Genomic DNA, 14,495 nt, shown 5'->3' with positions numbered 1-14,495 from the left:
CCCAGCCTTGGCGTGTTTCTCCTCCTGCACCACACATTATGCCTAGCTTTTCCTAGACCTTGAGACTCAGCTCTCTATGAAGATCAGGGCGGCCAACCCCTATGGCTGGGAAGTAGAACTCTAAAGACGGTTCTGTTGTCTGCCTGTAGAGCTGTCAATGGGGCCCAGACTGTCTTTGCTGTGTTGGGGGACATGTTTAAAGGAGGAGGCCATTGAACAGGGTGTGAATGGAAGCTGAAAGCTAAGACAGTGGCACAACCTCTTTTCAAAGGGCCAGGTCCTTCTCAGACAACAGTCCCCTACTTCTCCTACCTCACACCCTTATGGAAAGCAATGTCTCTACACCTATAAAAGTAGAACAACACTAAGGGATTTTCCCCCTCTCTGAGCCTCCCAGGACAAAGATTCCTAGCGGTCTCCCCATTACCATCAGGCCAGCCCTACCCCCACATCACAAAATACCCCCTCCCCCTGTCACAGTCTGTCCCTTAGGATGACACCCCCCACCTCTCATCAGAGCCCAGTGGTAGAGGGTAACGGCATAAGTGACCGCTGGAGCTAAGCCACGCCATTCTGGCAGCCTAGAACCAAGACAGAAGAGGGGAAGGGACCCCCGTCAGCAGCTCAGCCTATGGTGACCTTGGCTTCATGCCCACTAATGGGCAGAGATCGAGGCCAAGAGGTTCAGAAAAATGTACCTAGTCAAAGGGAAGGAGACCCAAGTGGCAGGAAGCCTGAGCTCGGCCTAAGAAGTAGTTGCAGGATGAAGATGGAGGACTGGACTTTTCCCCAGTATCTAGTAGTGAAGATCTAATGGCCCTGGGCTGGGATAGTGGGTAAAGAGTTGTCTTTATTTGGGACCCTGGTGGGAGGAATAAAAGGGACCAATGATTGGAGAGGAGGCAGAGTGGTCATGAGAGCCCATTCCAGCCTACCTAGCCTGCCCAGCCTGCCCAGCAGCTGGAGGAATTCTACTCTCAGAGCCTCCCCCATGTGGGTGGCTGTCTTCTTTGCCCCAGGAGGCTCTGGGTGAGCTATGGTTTGGAGACAGGCTGGCGAAAGGCACTTGATGTTCCTCCTATGTCAGCCCCCAATGTACCTCTGTTCTGCATCCCCTTTGTCAGTGCTGGTCAACAAGCCAGCCAAGAAGCCAGGGGCTGCACCATGCCTGTTCTCCAAGGGACATTTTGGTCTTCCTTCTTCACCCCACTTCAGGGACCTCTTCACCTGGGCTTCCTTCCTTTCCAGTCCCAGGTGTGGAAGGGCTCCACCTCTTCCTCTAAACCTTTCCTGAATGAATGCTGCCTCCACCCCATTCCACCAAGGCTGTGCCAAAGCCAGAGGGAACCCTCACCTTTCGTCACCCTGGCACACCCAGCAGCCCAGGGGGTCCCCCACTGAAAAGGATTTGTTGCTTCATCTGGAGAGAGGACTGGATTCATCTGGTCTCCAGAGCCTGGAGCCTGGAGGCAGGGACTCTCCCTGCCCCTTCAGACCCATCATGAAGGGTTAACTGCCTCAGAACGGGAGAGCAGTGAGAGGGAGATGCGGAGAGGGAAAACATCCAGGGCTGAGAGAAAACACGCTGCACACCCCTCCCCCACCACGTACGACCAGACTGACAGCCGGGACAGACTGGCTGCTCCGTCATCTCCAGTCCAGCCGCCAGGCACCTCCCCCACTGCCCGCCGCAGTCCCTGCAGACCGCCTGCCCTCGGTTCCAACCACCTGGCACCGGGCAAGGCACCCCACCGAGGCAGCGCAGTCTTTGCAGTGGTGGCGGTAACCACTTTCCCCTCCATTCCACGCCCCGGTCCCATCTTTCCTGAGAGTGGGGCAGCAGCTCCCTTGCATTCCCCCTTCTCCCTCCCCCCGCCCAAGAATGCCTGAACTCTAGGAGTCAGGATCACTAACTGAGCTACCTAGTCCCTCAGCCTCACTGGACAAACTGGAGGTCAAGGTGCCTTGGGGCAGGGATACCAGCACACCATTTAAAAGCGGCCGCAGCACTTGCCCCCCTCCCCCATCATGGAGGGGGGTGTTGGGAAATAAAGGAAGCTGGACTTTTATAGTCCTTTTTATCTGACCCACTCCCTCTTAAAGGGATCGAAACCCCCTCCTTAAAGGGATCTCCAGAAATTATTTGCCCCCAGGCAAATCCACGTGCTGCCGTCTGTTTGGTCTTTACCTGCTGGGGCCCTTTCCCCTAGGGACAGGGGAGATTGTAGTGCTCTCCCTGTGACTCTGAGCTGGAGGGGCAAAGCCTCCCCCGCGCCGCCAAAGAGCCAGGTGTTGAGTGCCTAGCTAGGAAGAGGACCTCTGTTTCCTCTAATGGCACCCACTGCCACAGGATGAGGGGAAGGTCAAGGTGAGGCAGCGGCTCGTGTGGGCCCAGTGTCTGCACAATGAACAAGGGGGGCTGGAGGGGGGGGCTTCCTGCATCAGACCTTGGGGAACACGTCCATGGCGCGGTGTCCAAAACCCCCATCTGTCCAGTGCTAGTCTCCAGATTGCTGGCCAGGGGAGGTCTTTGCAGGCTGCCCTCCCGCCCCCGAAAAAGCTGTTTATTCTTTCTCCTTCCTTCTCACAACTCCCGACTCCCACCCTCTTTAGGGCCCCAGGCCTTCCCTTTGGGGTGCCCTCTCTGCCCCTCATCCAAATTGCCTCCACCAAAGCCCCAACAATTGCAGATCAAACCCCATTTCAGGTTCTTTCCTGTTCTTGTCGCCGAGTCCCGGGGGTTCGTGTCTCCCCCGTGCGCCCTCCAACCCCCCTCCCAGCCAAGGGGGTGGGGGATGGGCAGATCTCGGCTCTTCGGAGCCCAGCCGAGCGGCATCCTCTTCCCACCCCGCTTACTCGGCACCAAGTCCCACCGGTCCCTTGGGGTTCGAGAAGGGTGGATATGAAGGGGGGAGGGGGTTCCGAGGGCACTCCAGACCGAGAGGGAGAGTCGGAAGCAGGCTCCCAATGAAGCCACCCCTCTGCCCCTCCTCCCTTCGCCCGCGGAGGGTCGAGGCTGCCGCCTGAGGGCTTCCCGGGCTCCTAGGACCCGCCTAGGCCCCCACCCGTGCCACTCCCTAGAGGAGAGGCTTCCCCAAGGACCGGAGCTGCGAGCCCTACCCCCCTCCCGCACCTCCCGCAGCTGCTGCAGCCTCCGGCTGAGGTCAGGCTCCACCTCCTTTCTCCGGAGGGAGAGCGCGAGGGTTGTTTGTTGTTGGGGTGTGAGAGGGAGAAGGTTCGAGATCACCTGGCCCAGTGGGCACCGGCCCCGGGAGCGGGAGAGGGAGCGGGGCTGGGTGGGCTGGGTTCTACGGGCGCAGACTGCAGAGGGTCAAAGACTCACCTCACCCACCCCCACCCCGCCGGTTCTGCAAAAGCGGCCCCATCCGTCGTTCTAGTTCTTCCATCTAGCCACCCACTCGCCCTCGCCTCCGCCCAGCCGTCCACCCCTTGAGGGATTCTTGAGGGGCCAAAATGCCCCCACCCAAAGGGCTAGCCCTTGGGTTACCACGAGTAACTAGACCGATTTTTTTTTTTTTTTTTTAAATTTTCTGCTCTCGAGAAGCTTCCAGTCGGGGGCTGAGATGTGTTCGGGGTAGAAGGACAAGTACACAGAAAACAGCTTGACAAACAATTTGTTTGTCTGGAACACGCAGTGGCTTGACTGGAACACGCAGTGGCTGCTAAGGAAGCCAAAGGAGGGGTGCCAAGGTCTCCCCTGGTGTGGCGCTGGGGTGAGGTGCGAGAACGTTCGAGAAGGGGCTAAGCCATGAACAACGTCTTTATGAAGGAGCAGGCATTCTCCACGCAGACCTGCCTTCTGTAGAGGCAAAGTTAAGGACGCCTCGGGCAGGGGTTCTGGCCTGAGCAAAGGCGCAGAGCTGTGAAGTAGGGGGTGAGTCGGAAGTTGAGGCCAGAGAAGCGGCAAGAGCCACGCGGGTTTGTAAGTCCTGCCAGTGGGCTTCCTTCCAAAGCATCGCGTACCGGAGGCTCTTAAAGGGAAGGAAGGTCCTGGTCAGATCTGAGTATGCCAGAGATCTGGAGTAGCAGAGCGGGGTGGGGGTGGGAGTGGTGTGATGTTGTCCCTCTGTCCCCCCCCAGCGCTGGCTTCTCAGAGGGATGTTTTACCTCGGATCTCCCCGCTCCCTTCCAGAAGCACTGGGAGGAAAAGGTCTGCCCTTGGGGAAGAGTCCTCTCTCAACGCGGCTCCCACCGCCCAGCATGGGTTCTACCTTTGTTCCCCCAAAGGGATGGGGAGTGTCCAATGCCTCCATCTCCTCCCTCACCCCTTCAAAGCAGTCCTGCCATTTCCTGGAGCAGCGATGAGACGTCGGCAAGCAGGGAGACCGCCTTTACCCTCCTGCTTGCCACTAGGGACTGGAACTCTCAGGCAGTGGACATTGATGATAAAAACCCTGTTGAGCTGGTTGCATCCTCATCCCAATCCCAGGAGACAGGCATGATCACTGGCACCATTTCACAGATTAGAAAACTGAGGCTTAAAGCAGTTAATGCCTGTCTCATGTGGCACAGGTGAGACTTACACCCCAGTTTGCCCGACTTTCAGGTCAGGGTTGGATCCCCTGGCAGCAGACCACAGCACTGCTTTCTATGAGTCTGGACAGCCATGCTGGGCTGTGTGCCCCTTTGGACCAAGACCATTGCTGGTATTGCCAGACAGAGTATGACAGGGTGGGAGGTATCCGTGAAGCTTTATACTATAGCCCTGCACTTTGTAGCCAGCCTTTCCCCATGACATCTGGAATCAAACTTTACAGGGCTTTTCTTTGGAGTCTCCAGAAAAGTTTGTTCCCAGATCTCCCCGGGCTCTCTACCTCCCGAATCCTTATCCTCAGAGTCTCAAGCCTGACTTCCTGGGAGTGTCTTCTGAAGCTCAGGTGAAGTTCTCCCAAAGCTTAAGAATGCCTTGCTCCCTAATGTCCTGGACTCCTAGAGGCCCCACATTGCCTCCTGCTATGCCTTCCTGACCATCTGCCTCTTTGCCTGGGTCTCAGTGTTGAGACTGTAAGCCCCTGGAAGGCAGGACTGTGGCTTTGACTTCCTCTTTATGGTATCCTGTGTGTCTTGCACACCCTTGGATTCAAGGAAGGATGGCATTCTAGGTCCCTCAGAACCTAGCTCCAGTACAGCCCTTGACCCCTCCCCTTGAACAGATCCACTCAGGGGTCCCAATTTGGCAATCTTTGAGCAGATTTTAGCAGGCAGGAAAGTTCCTTTTGACAAGCTTTTTCTTTCTCACAAGCCTTTTAAAAAAGATTAAAATTAGGAATGAATGCTGAAATGCTTGGAGATTTCAAATAAAAATCCAGATTTATAGTTCCTCTTGGAAAATCAGAAGATCTGGCTACCTTTGGCCCCTATTTCCACTTGCAACAATAGGCTGGTCCCAAGTAGTAAATGCCATCTTTACAGGGCAGGTGTGCTTCAGTGTGCCATGGTCCCACCTTGCCCTCTTCCAGCATTTCTGTGTGGCTGATCCTTGAAAGTCTTCAGGTTGTGATCCTTGCATTGTGACTACAGAGACACAGGTGGGTGTCATGGTCCAGGCCTTTGGAGTATCTGCCTCCCTGGGCCCTGCTGGGAGAGCCTCATTACATCCCGACAGCCTGTTTCTCATAATACCTTTACTGTTTACTGAGCACACTCTAAGACCCATGGACCCAGGTTGCAGATGAAAAGATAATTTCAACGTAGTCCAGAGTGTGTGGACTCTTCTGGTGACTACTTTGAAGAACATGGTGTAATGCTTGGCAAATAGTAGGTGCCTAATAATGTTTGATGAGTTAGTAAATGGGAACTGAATAAATTAATGGAATAGTTCCAAGAAACATGAAATGTCTGTGACGATCTGGGTCACCTGGGACCTCAGCTTCCTCAGGGTCACTGCTATCAGATCAGGACCCTCATCCACTCAGATGTCAAATGCAAGTATGTTAAGGGGACCCCACTTATGAGGAACCAGAAGACTGTGAACTGGAAATCCAGGGATGTACCCACTGTGATTCCTTGAACTCAGACCTGCAGACTCCTGGGACCATGAGAAAACAGAGATCTGGAATGGACCATGTGCTCCAAAGCCAGGAGACTTACTGAAGGTGTGGGTAGACACTCAGCATGCATTTCTTTCTTTAACCTTTTTGTTTAATATTATTCTCAAATTTACAAATAAATAAGGACACTGAGACCTGTAGAGTCTTAAGTAACAGCTCAAGAGCACACAGGCTTGGAGTGGTTCCAAACCTTTGCTTTTTTAAGGATGGCACTTAGCATAAAGGGTTAACTGAGGTCTCACCCTTTGTGGGTCTAAAACCTTTGCTCTTTCCACATTTCACATAGTGTAGCGATTAAAGTATACAGACTTTTTTAGCCAGACTCCTTGAGTTGGAGTCCTGGCTCTATAGCTTTTTAAAACATGCGAAGTGCTTAAAACAGTGCCTGACCCTCAGTGAATCCCCTCAAAACACTAGCAGTTATGAATCATTCCCCCATCCATCCTGCCATCTGCCCTGTTTCTGTATTGGTATTGGAATGCAGTCCTGCAACCTCTGTTTGCCCCCCGCCCACCCCCAGCCTCGCCCCCTCACTGGTCTCACATGGGGAGCCCCTACTACTTGGTGCTCAGGGCTGTATTCTGTCTGCCCTACTGCAGCGCGCCCCACTCTGGTCTCAGGTGGCTGGGTGCCTCTCTGCTGCATCTGGGGGAGGAGCCAGCTGATTTCCCCGTGGCTTTCCCACTTTACCCTCCCAACACCAGAGCAGTCTCCATGATTACAGCCATCTTCTGCATTTGGAAAGATTTTCCATGGCATTGCTGATCACATCCCCCAAGCCTCCTTCTCCTATAGGCTCTTAGCCATAGCCACGGACCCCTCCCCACCGAGTCTTCTGAAACCTAGAGCAGAGGCAGAATCACTAGTGGCTAATTGCCATCTTCCTTTAACCTCAGTGAACGCACGGGAGCCCAGAATCAGCTCCTCCCAGCAGAGACACCTCCTGGAGAGGTCCCCAAACTAAAGTCTGGGCCACAAGGGCAGTGCTGACCAACCACAGCACCACTGATACTTGGCGCCAGTGGACCTGGAACGTGATGGCAATTATATCGCGTCTGACTTGGACAGCCTCCCCTCCACGCAGCAAAGAAGAGTCCCTCTGAAACGGGAGAATCCAGCTGAGTACATGACCCAAGCAAGAGTGAGCCAGAGAGTAAGTAGTGAGGCAGGTGACAGACTCAGGCATGAGGTCTGACAAGCACTTCCCCTGATTTGGGAATATTATCCTAAATTTTAAACATCTTATGAGGGGATTTGCAAAAATCATGATTGGTTATATGGGCAACTCTTCTTTACTGAAATGCATATGGGGAAATCAACAACTTTCATTTTCATTTATTTCTCTCTGTTGGAGGGTGTTCTGTAGTGACAGATAACATTTTCGGAGAGATTCCATGAGCTAAGTTCTTTATATACTCTCTTCCAATCTTCAGCCAGTCTTATGAAACAGGAAGATATTATTCCCATTTTACTGATGAAGAAACTGAGGCAGAGAGGTTTGATAGCTTGCCCAGAATCACACAGTTAATAAGTAGCAGAGTCAGGAGTCAAATCCTAGCCTTGTCACTTTTAATTGTTCCTTCATCTCTTGTTCCTAAAAGAGGTTTTCCAAACAATTCCCTATTCTTGTATTTTCCAAATGTCTGTTAGCAACTAGTTTGAATTTTACACATGAAGTTGCTGTGAGCAACATTCATCTCACTATTAGACTGGGAGGCAAAATGTTGTGAGTGTATTATCATATTTCTTTATAAAAAGAATATTCCTTTTGCAAAGCCTTAGCAAAAATACCCTTTCCTTGCCCTCTGCACTCATTTTGACACTGAAATAATGTTCTCTTTCAAGGACATCAGATACACCTTAACCAGCTTCCAACTACAGGCGAACCCAGCACTCTCTGTGTTTCAGGAACCCTCGAGTCATCCTTGGCACCTCCCTCTCCCTTTTCAGCCACCATCCATATCTAATCTGTCACCACAACCTGATTGTCATTTACCTCCACTCCTTGCACCTCCTCCCCACCCCAGCGACAGCAGCCATGGCATCTGCTCAGACCAACCCCATCCCCCCACCCAATCCCGAAGCCTGTTCTCCACACAGCAGCTGGAGGGATCTTTCCAAACGGATCACATCGCCTTCTTCTCCTGCTTAAACCCTTCTATGGTTCCTGCTAGCTGTCAGGATAAAATCCGAATCTGGAACAGAAAAGTGAGGCTGCTCCAGCTGGGAAGCTCTCTGATCCCTACCCCTATACCTCTTCCAGCTGTACCCCTGAACCGGCAATGCTCCCCTCACACCAAACCTTGCTGGGCCACTGAGGGTAAGGCCTGGGGTGAAGACCATGCCTGCACTGGGTCTTACTGTTTCCCCTCAGCTTGGCAGGGTACCTGCACACACTAGTTCTCAGTAGCAGTTACTGAATGATGAATGAATAAATGAATGGCAGAAAAAGCAAGCCTTTGCCTGTGCTTCAGCAGCAGCTCTGCGGTCTGCCTGCTTTGCCAGGTGGTCACAGTGCTGGACTTTCATTTCAGCTTAGAAAACTCTCTCCTGTAGCCACACTGCGTGCCAGGCCCTGCTCCTGGCCTTACACTCTCTCCTCCCAGCCTGGTTTCCTGTATGCGGGAGTAATTGTGATGTTACCTTGGCCTCTAAGTTTCCAGTGTATGTGGGTTTTATAATTTGTGTGTATTCTTCCTATAAAATTTTCTGATGATTAATTCAGTGCTTGGGTTACAATACCTGTGGGTTCCACAGGGAAGACTCTTCGAAATCTGGAGACAAAAACGTTATGGTGCTGGCTTTGGCAGTCCAGATGGCTTCGCAGAGAAGTTAGAATCTGTGGCCCCAGAATCCTGCTCTTTTAGCTGCTACTTAAAAGATTGGAGAACTCAGTTCAAGGCAAAGCCTTGGGATTCCTCTGCCCTCTTCTGCCCCTCCTCTTGCAAGTCCACTCTGGATGTTTTAGTTAAATGTGACTTCATTTAAATGAGCTTGGTGGAGGTTGACAGGAAGAGAGGTGGTCCCCTCCTGCAGCCCCCCAAGGAAGGCATTCATTATGCAAGTATTTAATGGTGGGTACCTCTGTTAAGCCAGGCTCAGTGCTGGGGATTCAGCAGCAAACCAGATACTAATATTTGGATGAGCAGTGCTCATGCTGGGTCTTAAGGAATGGATAACAGTAGAACCCACTGGGGGGACTTCCCTGGTGGTCCAGCGGTTAAGAGTCCGCCTGCCAGTCTGGGGGACACAGGTTTGATCCCTGGACTGGGACTACCCCACGTGCTGTGAAGCAACTAAACCAGTGTGCTGTAACTACTGAAGCCAACGTGCCTAGAGCCTGTGCTTTGCAACAAGAGATGCCACTGAAATGAGAAACCTGAGCAGTGCAGCTAGGGAATAGCACCTGCTCGCCGCAACTGGAGAAAGCCCGCAAGCAGCAACGAAGAGTGCTGCCAAAAATAATAATGATAAAAAATAAAATAAAATATACTTTGAAAAAGAAATAATTGGGGTGATTAAGTGCTTATCAGTGTTTTCACATCTATCTCCCCAAGTAGACTGCAAACTCCTTTGGCCCCATAACTGTTCCTTGCCTTTGAATCCTGGCACCCCTAAATGAAGGTTGTTTTTCATTGACCTGGAGATTCGGGAGATGGAGAGGTGGGTCACTCAAGTGTTCTGAGCCTGGGGTGCCAGGCTGAGGGGCAGGACGAGACTGGATAAACTGGTCCATCCACCAACAGATGCTGAGACTGGGTGGTGGACCCCAGGAAACCCTTGCAAGACTCTGAGGTGCAGAGTGATGGAGTTTCCATGAGGCTGCAGGGAAATGAGTTGACTGGCTTTTCCTGGTGATTGGGCAGGCTGGGGTGGCAAGGAGTGGTGGGAAGGGGCAGATCAGAGAATCTAGTGAGGAAGAAAAATGGCTGAGCCACTTGGGGCTCCCATCCTCAGAGCAGAGGGGAACGTGGAAGTTTAAGGAATGCAGAATATGGGATACTATTTTTAAAAAATATTTATTTATTTGGCTGTGCCTCGTCGTAGTTCCAGCACATGGGATCTTTAGAGTTGTAGTGTGCAAAGTCTTGGTTGTGGCATGTGGGATCTAGTTCCCTGACCAGGGATTGAACTCAGGCCCTCTGCCTTGCAAGCACAGTCTTAGCCACTGAACTAGCAGGGAAGTCCCAAATATGGGATACTCTGAGGCACCTCCAGGGCATCTTCAGGGCACAGGAGTCCAGGATATGAGTCTCTAGTCCACTTGGAAGTTTGGATGATCAGGTGGGGAGGGCCAAAAAATTGCAGCATGAAACTCTGAAAGGACCCTACGAATCAGTGAATGGGGCTTAGGGGTATGTGTGGCAGGGTTTCAAGCACCGGGGCATCCTGCATAGGAGAAGACAAGAGCGGTCCCAGTTGCTTTCCAGTGAGGACTTCATCTTCCTTCTCTCTGGAGCCAGGCAGCCTCCCAGGAAAGGAGGGTGTGCGGGCAGGTGGAGATCCCAACGGCCCTCTTCTCAGCCTTGCAGGACCTACCACAAAGTGTACTGTGCCCAGAGGCACCCAGGAGATGGGGGCAGGAAGAGGTAGTGAGAGGGGCCAGCTCTTGCTGGATCTACACATCTAGGTGGTGATTCTTTAACGGAAACTGTTAACTGCTAGCTCTGGACCTTGGAAGTAGCCTCAGCATTGCAGAGCAGATCCCCGCTCTCCCCAGCCAGTGCAGTCATACAAAATTCACATCCCTGCAGTCTTCATGAACAACCTTGCAATGGCCCCAACCCCAGCCTTTCACTCTGGGCCAACAGCAGGAGTCTGGAAAGAAAGAAAGGGCTGGGTAGGCTGCAGCCCAGTTAGGAAGGATGTAAGGTCTCACATCCCTAGCCTCTTCTCATTTCCGAGTCCTCCTCCCCTGATTTTAGATCTTAATTCATCTTACAATACATTTAAGTAAATCATTTTACTTTAGCAAGTAAAAGGACCTACTGTATAGCCAACCTTGCCCAACATGGCAGCATCAGGCAAGGTACACAGGTATGGACAGAAACTTTGCTACTCTGTTCCCATAAATAGAACCAGCATTTGGGATGGGTCCTGGATTGCCCTGAAAATATTCAGCTTTGCAGAGGCTGCCTCCTGAAACCCAGGCAGATGCACCCCAGGGACTCTCAAGGCAGGCCAGGCAGGTGGCCTCCATTGCAGGGCTTATCTCCCTCGGGCAGCTGCCAGCTCACGCTCCTTGCCTCCATTCCTGTGGCATGTCTAACAGCCTGTCTCTTGGTGAGTGCAGCCATGTGAGCATCTGTATGTGTGCATGTGTGTTTGCCCAGTGGGCACAGGGCATGGGTGTGTTTGGATGGAGATGGGCCTATCTCTGGGGCTCCCTGCATGGCCCTACTTTTCTCTCCTTTCGTCCCTCGGTCTATTGCTGGTGAGGGAAGCCCTCTGTACTTCCTCCATTGAGCCCCTATCCTCTGCAGAGGGAAGATATTGCCTGTGCTGAGATATCCCTAGGCTGGGAATATCATTCCTCTCTCCAAGACCACTCCCACTTACCTGTTTAGCCTGTACTCTTCCATGTCTTCCAGGGTAAAGCTGTATCAGGCTGCCTGGCAGAGTAAGTGGAAATAAAACTGTCCCTCTCTGAGGCTGGTCTGTGCTAATTCAGTGCTGGTCCAGGGCATGGTTCTCAGCTTGTCCATAAAGGTTTGTTGACTATGGCTTATAGGCCTGGGCAGGAAAGCAGTGATGCACACTCTTTTGTTATCTGACTATTCCTTTTGCTGAGAAGAAGCTCATGGTATTGGCCACAGGGCTGGTATGCCACCTCTACCTTGGGTCACTTCTGGTGGCATCACTGTAAAAAATATAGGCATACAACAGCTTTGGAAAACAATTTGGAATTACCTAATAAAGGTGATCATGTATACCTACAACATAGAAATCCCATTCCTGGGAATGTACCTGGAGACTTATAAACCGGGAGACATATACAGAATATTTTAGAATAGCCCCAAACTGGAACCCACCCAAGTGTCCATCAACACAAGAATGGATAATTAAATTGTAGTATTTTCACACAATGGAATATGATACAGGGCAAAAGTGACCAAATTAAAGCTCCACTCATTAATGGGAATGAATCTTTAAAAACTACACAATGATGAGCCAGAGAAGCAAGACAGAAGTATATATTTAGTATGAGTCCCATTGCACAAAGCTTAAACAGATAATCAAAATAATACCATTAAGGGAAACACACAGAGGCAGGAAATCATAAAAGTGAGGAGAGGACTGTCACTAAATTCAGAATCATGAGGCACACAGGCTCCTAAAATACTTAGAATGTTCTCTTCATTGGCCTGGGTGCCGGGTACAAAGGAGTTTGTTGTCGTTTTTCACACTGCATACATACATGTTATATACTTTTCTGTATATGTTCAATACTATATGTTTTATTTAAGGAAAAAAAAAAGGATGGTGTGTGCCCTGACTCTGCCCTCTTTTCACATCCAATCTCTACGCTTGTCTTCAGCTGGCAGAGAGGGGGCGGGGGTCCCTTATCACAGTTCCTTTCTGTTTCTGAGGGGGTCAGAGGACTATGGGAGGTGAGGGCCTTCCCTCTGCAGCTGGGCCCTGCTACTCCAGAGTGGGAAGGCCTGGGGGAAGCAGGGCCAGGAGAGGCCGGCTGGCTCTGCTGTCTCTGCCAACTCTGGGGATTAGGCCAGGGCTCTGGCCCACCTGTTGTTTCACTCATTCAGCGTGAACATAGCCACTGAGCACTTACTGTGAGTACTGGGTGCTGTCAGGAGGGTTCAGATAAGTGAGAAATGGTCTTTGACCTCAAAGATCTGTACCGTATACAGAGGTAATCACATATACAAATAACTATGGTATCAATACAGGCAAAATGTGAGCTTAGTATCACATGACCTCTCATTTGCACTTTCAGTAAATGTTTGTTGAACACCTATTATGTGCCAGAAACTGTGCTGGATAGTGAACATAAAAAGGCAGTTCAATCACAACCCTGACCCTTAAGTTCTTAGTCTAATGCATGGGAACAGACACAGACGAGATAACTATGACAGTGGGGAAAGCCCCTGATGTAGAGATGCCCAGGAGAAGCAGGAAGAGGCACCACTCAGGATGGGTGAGATGGGGACAGAGGACTAGGAAAGGTTGGAGAAGGGAGGCCTTCCTGAAGGAGGCAGTTCCTGAACTGAAGCTTTCAGGGATGAGGAAACAAGACCAAGATGAAGGGCTAGGACATCCTCTGCAGAGGGATAAGCTGGAGCAAAGGTACAGGGTAAGAAACAGTTTCAGGAGGACTGTTTCCAACCAGAATACAAGTACTCAGCAGGGATGGGAGAGGAGCAGCTGGAAGGGATGGCCAAGGCAGATCAGGGTCACATTTGCCTGGCAAACTTTAGATCTTATAAGTGCTGGGAGCCACTGGAGGCTTTAGAGGGGCTTGATAGTTACCCTAGCTCAATACAGAGGAAGGGTTGAGGTATATGGATTGGAAGAAGACAGGCAAGTTGTCAGGTTGTTGTGGATCAAAGAACTATTCTGACAGGCTAGCTGTGTCTGAGAGTGGGTGGTGGGTGCAGGAGAGGCCATTTTCAGGAACAGATCCTTGCCAGAGTGACCAGGTGTGTCACACAGGGCTCCCCTCTGGGACTAGTGTGGGCAGAGGCAGGGACAGCCAGAAATGTGGATGGGGCTTTGAATCATCTGATCCTAGGGCCCCACATGCTGGCCTGTGGACATGAGTCATGTAGTGAACTTCTTATAAATCAAACGTGTGCACTTTAAAGATCTATCTGCAATTAAACCAGTAAAGTAGCCATATCGCTTAAAAGCATGAAGTGAATTACCAACAGAAAGCTCTTAAAGATTCAAAAGGAGTTTCACCGTGGAACTGGATGGAGGGGAGGGTTTGCAGTTTTTGTTTCTTTAAATTAACATAGTTCAAAAACCATTCACATAAAACAAATAACTCCCACCCCCGCACAAACCGGCCTTTGTTCTGAATTTATGTTTTTTTTTAATTGATAAAAAGTGGCCTTTCTTGTATGAAGCGATATAAGATAGAGAATAGCCGGCTGTTGTTGAGCCCTATGCATCTTGAGATACGAGTTTGGTAGCCGCCAGTCGCAAGCACCCTGCAGATGTGGCGAGCGGCCGACAGGGGTCAGGAGAGCTCCACGCAGGACTGGCGGAGCCGCGCCCGAGCCCGAGCTCGCGAGCCAGAGCCAGAGCCAGAGCCGAGCTCCGCGGTGCGCGCGACGCCTCGGGTGAGACGGTCTGGCAGAGGAAGGGCCCTGGACCCTCTGGACCCTGGACCTGCCCTAGGCTGGGGTTCTCGACTGAGGGTCCCGGGTCTCGGTTCCATCAGGCGGACGTGGACTGGGCGTC

Source organism: Bos indicus x Bos taurus, chromosome 10 (genome assembly GCF_003369695.1).
Source record: "Bos indicus x Bos taurus breed Angus x Brahman F1 hybrid chromosome 10, Bos_hybrid_MaternalHap_v2.0, whole genome shotgun sequence".
Classification (NCBI taxonomy): Eukaryota; Metazoa; Chordata; class Mammalia; order Artiodactyla; family Bovidae; genus Bos; species Bos indicus x Bos taurus.
The sequence above is the reverse complement of the archived record's forward strand: the minus strand, read 5'-3'. Positions refer to the sequence as shown.